The sequence below is a fragment of the Sciurus carolinensis genome, unplaced genomic scaffold, assembly GCF_902686445.1.
Source record: "Sciurus carolinensis unplaced genomic scaffold, mSciCar1.2, whole genome shotgun sequence".
NCBI lineage: Eukaryota > Metazoa > Chordata > Mammalia > Rodentia > Sciuridae > Sciurus > Sciurus carolinensis.
This window is the reverse complement of record NW_025920148.1, coordinates 845374-854388: the sequence shown is the minus strand read 5'-3', so window position 1 is coordinate 854388 and position 9015 is coordinate 845374.

Here is a 9015-nt window from a genome sequence, read left to right as displayed (position 1 = left end):
TTGTTACTATTGCTTTGTAGTAGAGTTGAAGATCTGGTATTGCGATACCCCCTGCTTCACTCTTTCTGCCAAGGATTGCTTTAGCTATTCTGCGTTTTTTATTCTTCCATATGAATTTCATAATTGCTTGCTCTATTTCTGTAAGGTACATCATTGAGATTTTAATTGGAATTGCATTGAATCTGTATAGCACTTTTGGTAGTATGGCCATACTTCAGGTAGAGCGCTAATCTCCAGAATCTATAAAGAACTCAAAAAACTCTACACCAAGAATGTAAATAATCCAACTGACAAATGGGCTAAGGAAATGAATAGACACTTCACAGAAGAAGATATACAAGCAATCAACAAACATATGGAAAAATGTTCAACATCTCTAGTAATAAGAGAAATGCAAATCAAAACCACCCTAAGAATCAATCTCACCCCAATTAGAATGGCAATTATCAAGAATACAAGCAACAACAGGTGTTGGCGAGGATGTGGGGAGAAAGGTACACTCTTACATTGCTGGTGGGGCTGCAAATTAGTGCAGCCACTCTGGAAAGCAGTGTGGAGATTCCTTAGAAAACTTGGAATGGAAACACCATTTGACCCAGCTATCCCACTTTTTGGCCTATACCCAAAGGACTTAAAATCAGCATATTAAAGAGATACAGCCACATCAATGTTCATAGCTGCTCAGTTCACAATAGCCAGATTGTGGAACCAACCTAGATGTCCTTCAATTGATGAATGGATAAAGAAAATGTGGTATATATATACAATGGAATATTACTCAGCCATAAAGAATGATCAAATTATGGCATTTGCAGGCAAATGGATGAAACTGGAGAATATCATGCTAAGTGAGATAAGCCAATCTCAAAAAAACAAAGGAAGAATGATATCGCTAATAAGTGGATGATGACACATAATGGGGGGTGGGAAGGGTTAGTGTTGGGGTTGGAGTTGGGTTTAGGGAGGGGGGCAGGAATGGAGGAAGGAAGGACTGTATAGATGGAGGTGAAGGGTGGGAGGGGAGGGGGGGAAGGGAAAAAATGGCAGAATGAATCAAACAACATTACCCTATGTAAATTTATGATTACACAAATGGTATGCCTTTACGCCATGTACAGACAGAGAAACAACATGTATCCCATTTGTTTACAATAAAAAAAAGGAAAAAATAAAATAAAATCACTAACTGGGAAAATAAAATAAAATAAAATAAAATAAAATAGGAGAAGACCATAAATACTTGAACAGGCATTCCAGCATATGCACAATTAGGCAAGACTCATCTGGGAAGCAGGAAGACCAGGGTTTCATGTGCTGTAGAAAGTTCATCTCTACATGCAGCCTCCACCCAGGTCCAGTCACACCTCTGCCTTTGGGCACCTGGGCTCTATCATACTCCCAGACATGGCATGACCCACTGATCACCAAGGTACCTCCTGGAATCCTGTCCCTCTCACTCCATGGAAATTTTCTCAGGTAAGCCATTGGAGAGTGTTGTCCAGTGTACTCCCAACTTTGGTTAGTGTTTTTTTTTTTTTTTTGTGGAAACTCAAAGAGCTCTTTGGAGATATAGTGAGGTGTAGGTACACACCATTGTTCTATTGTGGACTTGTCATATGACTTTGGAAAGGTGAGTTCAATTTCTTTGTTGATGTTTCCCTGTCTTTTAACACACACACAAAAATGACTCCATCTCCACTTGTAAGTATTAAACACTAAAACACTGATATTAGTTCTGGGGTTCCAACAGTTAAGTAATAAACTCTAGGGATTAGGTATCAGATATTAGATATATAAAGACTTTCAGGAATATTCTCACATGTATTGACTAGTGCAGAACAAATTTTAAAGAACCAAGGTATGGAATAGATCAGGATGCATTTTGAATTCTGGCTTTTTATATATTTATGGAATAGATTTTTAACCTCGCAGATCCTCTGTTTACTCATCTATAAGATAGGGCTGATGCCAATTACATTCCAAGGCCCACGTGGGAATTAAATGAAGTCATAGATAGTAGGTGCCTGTGAACAGTGAGTGATCCCTAAGCCAGAGAGAACTGCCCTGTTTTTGTTTCACTTGTAGACACCCAGCAGCAGCTCCATGCCTCTCCCAGCACTCACACTTCAAAGACATATCTGTAAGTGAATAAATGAAGCAGTTATTTTTGGAGGCATAAATATGATAATGCATTATCAGTTGCTGTGCATAAAATTAGTTTCTGTTTTTTGTATGACTTTAAAACCAACATTTCCCACCTTTGCAATTAGGAATAGCCATGATTATGTTCTGGCCAATAAGATAAAGGTGGAATCAATATCTCCATAGTCTTTAGCGCCTTGGTATCCATTATACTTTAAAATGTGTAATTGGCACATAATAATTATTCATGTATGATTCATTATGTTATATTAATTATATGCCCATAAAATAACTTGGTCAATTTGAATTCCCAGTACTTTCCATTTATTTCTCCTCCTCTTTCCCCCACCCACTTTTGCTACTCTACATTTCTCCCTTCTGTTTGTGTGAAATCTTTCAATTTTTTTCTTTTTTAAAATCTCAGTCTTCCATCTATGGGAGCACATATTTGATTGTTGTCTTTCTGAATCTGGCTTATTCACTTAATATGATATTCTCCAGTTCCATCATTTTCCTTCAAATGCCATAATTTTATTATTCATGACTGTGCAAAATTTGTTTATACATATCACCTTTCCTTGTCTGTTAACCTGTTGATAAACACATTTGTATGATATCATAACTTGGTTAATGTAAATTTCTGTGCTAAAAAATATTATGCATGTATTGCAATAGTGTGCTGACATTAGATATTTGGATAAATACCAGAAGGGATGTTGATGGGTCATATGTTAACTTCATAATTTTGAGAATCAATTGCATAGTTTGTACTAATTGACAATTCAACCAACAGTGTGTAATGTCCTTTTTCTGCATCTTTGTCAGCACTGATTAATTATTACTTATATTAATGATGTTTGACATTGTAATTGGAAATAAAGAATCAGTGGAATTTTGATTTGAAATTCCTTGAGTTCCAAAGAAGGTAAATTTTTTTTGTAATTGCGAACCATTTGTATTGCTTTTTTAATTAAAAAATTTAGAAAAGTCTATTTACTTTATTGTCTCATTTATAAATTGGGTTATTTCTGAGGGGATTCTGTTAATTACTTTTAGTTCAAAATATCTTCTAGATATTTTGAGAGTAGCTGGAAAATTTTTCTCCAATTCTCTATGCTGTTTTTAACAGGGTCTTCACTGTTCTTTATTGCTTCATTTTACTTTAATGCCATGCAGAGACTTTATAATTTGTAGTTGTTCCATTACTGATTGTGGGTTTTATTTCTTGACCTTATCAACCTTTCTAAGAAATCTGGTGCCTGTGCAATCTTGGAGTGTGGATTCCTGTAGGAAGTCGTGCGCACGCGCGGCGCATCCTCCCCGACGTGCGTGGCTGCCACAGCAACCTCCTGCTTGAGGCTGTGCATCAGGACAATAGCCTTGTGGGCCAGCAGGTTGCAGCGCAGCAGGGACTTTTCCAGCCAGCAGTGGTGGTGGCTGCTGGTCCTTCCCCACCCCTCCCCCACACGCCACCCCCCCGCAATGGTGCTGCCCGGGGAGCATGACGCTGTGGCCTGTGGTGGAGAACATGCCTAGTGCCCCTGAGCAGCCAGCGGCTGCACTTGCACTGCAGGCCAAGGACCTCATGAGTGAGGTGTCGAGGAGGAAGAGGTGGAAACACCGGGCTTCTGGGGGTGCCAACGAGAGACCGGCACTTCATCCTGCACTTCATCCCACAAGACCTGCAAAGAGAAGCATGCATGGAAGCATTCCTCAAAAGTAAAATAAAGAAGTTGGTCATTCCCAGTCCACCTCCAATTCTTTCCTGCAGTGTCGTCGCTGCAGGCGGCAACATATTCCATAATTTTTCTAGCAGCTGTAGTTCTTCTGATATAATTCTTATATCTTTGATTCACTTTGAGTTTACTTTTGCATGCAGAATCAGAAATAGGGCTAAAGTTTAACTCTTCTACATATGGACACCCAGTTTTTCTGGCACCAGTGGTAAAAGGCTACCTTTTCTCCAGTATATGTTTTTGGCATTGTCACCCAAGATTAAATGAATGTAAGCCAGTGCATTTCTGTCTGTGCCTTCTATTCTACTGCATTGATCTTTGTGCTTGTTTTGGTGCCAATACCAAGATGGGTTTTTACTAGAGCTCTATAGTATACAATGACATAAGTCATCATGATGCCTCCAGCATTACACCATTTATGGGTTTAGGTATTCTAGGTCTTTTATTCTTCCATGTGAACTTCAGTACTATTTTTCTAGGTCTTTGAAGAATGATAATAGTATCTTGATGGGGTCACAATTATTCTGCATATTGCTTTTGATAATACAGCCATTTTACCAATAATAACCCTGCCTATTCAAGAACATTAAAGTTCATTCCATCTTTTAGAGTCTTCTGCATTTGGTGTTCTATAAATTTGATTATACAGCTTGTTCTCCTCTTTGACCGGATTTATTCTTAGAGAAATTTGGAGGTTATTTTGAATGGGACTGTTTTTCTGTTAATTTTTCAAGTGTATTCACTATTGATATCTACAAAAGCTATTGATTTTTTTCATGTTGATCTTCTCTCCTGTTCCGTGATTGAATTTATATATCACTTATAGAGATCTTCTGTTGGAACATACTGGTTCTTCTATGCAGAGGATTATATAATCTGCAGTTATAATTTGACATCTTCCCTATTGATATCTCCTTTATTTTCTTCTCTTGCCTAGTTGCTATAGCTAAAATTTTATGTTTTCTATCAAATAGGAGTGGAGACAGTAGAAATCTTTTTATTATCCCTAATTTGGAGGAAATGATTTTAACTTTTCCATGCTTCATATGATATTGGATTTTAGTTTGCCCTACATAGCCTGTTTTATGTTAGGGTAAGTTTCTATTAAGCCTAGTTTTTTGAGAATTAAATCATGAATTCCCACTATATTTTATAAAGACTTACTCTGACTCTATTGATATGATCATGTGACTTTGTTTTTAATTCTACTTATATGGAGTATTATATTTATTTACTTGAATATGTAGAACCATCCTTACACACTGGAATAAAACCAATTCAGTCATGATCTACAGTCTTCTTAGTGTGCTTTTGTATATGATTTGCTAATATTACATTAAATTTTTTTCAACTGTGTTATCAGGCATGTGGGTCTGTAGTTTTCCTTTGCTGACCTGTTGTTACTTGGTTTTGGCATCAGTGTAATTCCAGTTTCACCATATGAATTTTGAAGCTCTTCCCTTCCCTTTCTGTTTCATAGAGTAATTGAAGAAGCAGTGACATTTGTTATTTTTTAAAGGTAAGGTAGATTTCAACCAAAGTTACATTCTGTCTGGGCTTTTGTATTTCACATGAATTTTTTAAAAAATATTTTTAGCTGGGCAGAGTGATGAACACTTGAAATTTCAGTGATCAGGAGACTGAGGTAGGAGAACCACTGATTCAAAGTCAGCCTCAGAAACTTGGCAAGGCTCCAAGCAAGTTAGTAAAAACTTGCCTAAAAATAAAATACAAAAATGGACCGGGTAGGACTTGGGTTACAACTTAGTAGTAGAGTGGTTGCCTAGCATGGGTCAGACACTAGGTTCAATCTTCAAAACAACAGAAAAATGAAATAAAATAGAGATTAACTTTTTAAAGAGTGTGAGTATCTCCTTGAAAAACGTGGGGACTGGAGATGTGGCACAGTGGAGAAACATCCCTGGGTTCAATCTTTAGTATCAAAAATATATTTTTTATTAGTGTGTCATAATTATTTTAATATTTTGTCCATTATGATATATTTTATATGTGGAGAACATCTTTTGATCAATTGCATTCCTCAGTGTCTCACTTTCCCCTCTTCTCCTTCCCCATGACTCTGTACTATACTTTTGACCTTCTATTTTGGTGAAATACCCTATATACTTTTTTTCAATTTCAGTTTTCATTCTTGCTTTCATAAATGAGAGAAAACACTTGATTTTTGTCTCTGATTCTGGCTTAATTCACTTAGCATAATGTTCTCCAGTTTCATTCATTTCCCACAAATTATGTAATTTCATTCTTTATGATTGACTAGAATAAATACAGCTGTGAAGAGATGTGTAGATGCAATTTCCTGGGAATACCACCTGCCAGCACAGAGGACCTCCCATATTCAGGTTCAGCTTGCTATTGTGTGAGCCAGAAAATGGAGACCCAGGGAGGAGAAGGTCTTACCTGAAGCATGTAGTTCCCTCCCATCTATGACTCTGATTGCTTTCACACACACTATGTAGCCTTGTCAATTTGAGACTGTTATTCCTTGTCTGTTTTGACTACTAACCTGTCTCTGGGTGCATACTTCCATGACAGTTTTGTGTCTGAGAGAAGGGAGTTCACCTGAATTTGCAATCTCATCAGCCTCCAAGTGTTAACCACAGGACTCGGTTTCTTCCCTCCTTCAAAATAAGGGAACTGAGGGGGATTTCTTTTCTTAAAACAAAATAATTCTATCCATGAGACTCTATACCAATGACCTAATATCCTCCAAGTCCTCCCTTCCTGTCATCACCTTGGAGGCTTATGATTTCAACATACAAGTTTGGAAGAACATAAATATTCAGACCGTAGTAAAAAATGATGCCCTTTTATTGCTAATGGTATCATGCAAGTGCCTGATGCCTAGGTCTCAGTGCATCTTCCTCTTTACTTCCTGCATCCTTGAAGACTTGTGTGCCATCAAGTTATCCTCACTAGACAGTCTTTCTTCTTTTCTGATGGGTTAGCTGTAGGGTCACTCACCTGGATTTCACAACTGAGTGAGAGCTGAGAGATTGTCATCCCACACTTACAGGGACTTTAGGACCTTGGCAGCGGGATGATTAAGGAGTTGTGGAAATGGTCACCAAAATAGTTGAGTGGATCAACCTTGCCTCATTCTGAAGAATTGCAGTCAGAATTGTACAGAAATATGGAAGTCATATAATGAGCCCACATGGGAGATGGAGGCAATAAGTTGACACTGGATGAACATGGAAGACATTGGTTTTGCCCAAGCTCATACAAAGCCACCAAGACATTAAATTCTCTACTCTAACAAGGCTCATTTTGCCTCATGTGTGCACAACCAAGTTTCTGAAAGCAGGACCTGGAAGTAACTTTCAAGTCCTCTCCATGAACTTGGCATTAAACTGTCAAAGACTATTACCCAAAGAACCCCATTTTTAGTAGGATATGTGTACTCATCAGATTGGCCACTTGGATTGGAAAATGGTCTTTGAACTTGAGGCCTCCAGTTTAATGGAGGAAGTACAAATTCCATATGGCCTTTTGCTGTGCTGACAGTAGAAAATGATAATATATCCTAGTTTCATTTATTGCTGAGGTCTTACCATCCCTGTTTCCCCACCAACAGCATTGCTATTCTAGTTTAAAAATGTATGTACATTAAACACAAGATCCTGGGTATCACACAATGTTAAGAAATCTTTTAGGTGGAGAACAGTATGATTCATACAGGTGTGGTCAATCTCAGCTCTTTGTCAGGCTTGATTTTTTTTCTTTTATTTAACTCTATACTTTGAATATGCAAACTTTTTATGTGGTTCAAACTTTACCCATATTAAAAGTCCTCTGAAGTCTCCTCTGTACCCCTGTCCTCTCTACTCTCCTCCCACTGCCCTTTGTATCTTTTAATTTATTTCAAATTTTTTTTACTGTTTCTTGTTCTGATGGGTTGCAAGAATAGTGATACATCCCTTCTAGATGTGAAAAAGAAGAAGGATTGTGTTGGCTTATATCCCAAGGACAATTTCATGGAAAAATGCATTTCTTAGGCTAATAAAATCATATACTTGATTGGTCTTTTCATATTTTGGGCAAGAAATAACAAAGTATATATCTTAGGAGAAAATGAAGAAAAACAATATGTTTCAAATAGTATCACCTTCATGAATCTAGGGCTAAAAAATTTACCATCTGGAAAATGTACAGAAGCTTTTCCCACTTTAGTACACAAGTCTCTGTGACACCCTCCCGGTGGCATTTTCCGATTGCTACAAAATCATGTCTGGATTATGTAATAATTGTGGTGATCCCACTGTACATCAGTTTTCCTATCCATTCAGAACTACTACATATTATTGAAAATGATTCTTGAATTTAAGCTCATCATGAGTTTTTTGTGGGGTAATATCTTCCTTGTCTTTCTCATCTTGATTATGTACCAGTTTAATATTGAAAAGTCTCTAATTTTTGATATATTCAAATGGGAACATTGCAGTGATGGAAGCAAATTCCAACCTTCCACGAAGTGAAATCAATGGAGTTGGTATTACACATTAGCATATTATTTCAGTGCTGTCTTTATTCTGATTTATTTCTGGACCCAATATTATAAATACATCAACTGAGCAAACATTGAAATCACTCACTCTAAGACACATGTTTTTGTAAGAGTCACTATTCACCTCAGAAACCCCTCCATATACAACTTACTGAGCTCTCTCTACTCATCTCAATCTTTCTTCCACCATACCTCAGTGAGTCATATTTAATTACCTCAGGTGCCCCTCCCTCAGACAACAAGGAGCCATTTCACAGACCTCATAGTATACTTTTACACATATCAAACAGAACTCACTACTCATCTCAGATGCCTCTCCCAAAATATCTAAGATAAACCTCCTCACAGAACTCAGTGTGCCCTTCATATACATCTCAGGAATTACTAATCACTACAACAGCAGTCATTACCCAACTTCAAAAGTTGTCCCTACAATCTTGAGTCCTCACTCTACTCCTTTGAAAGCCCTCACTAAATACCACACAGTACACTATTACTTACATCTGAGAACTCTCACTATACTTAATAGTGCTTTTTCAATTCAAAACACAGACCTTCTATATACATCTCAAATAGCCCTACTTACTTCCCTTAGGAAACACTCATACT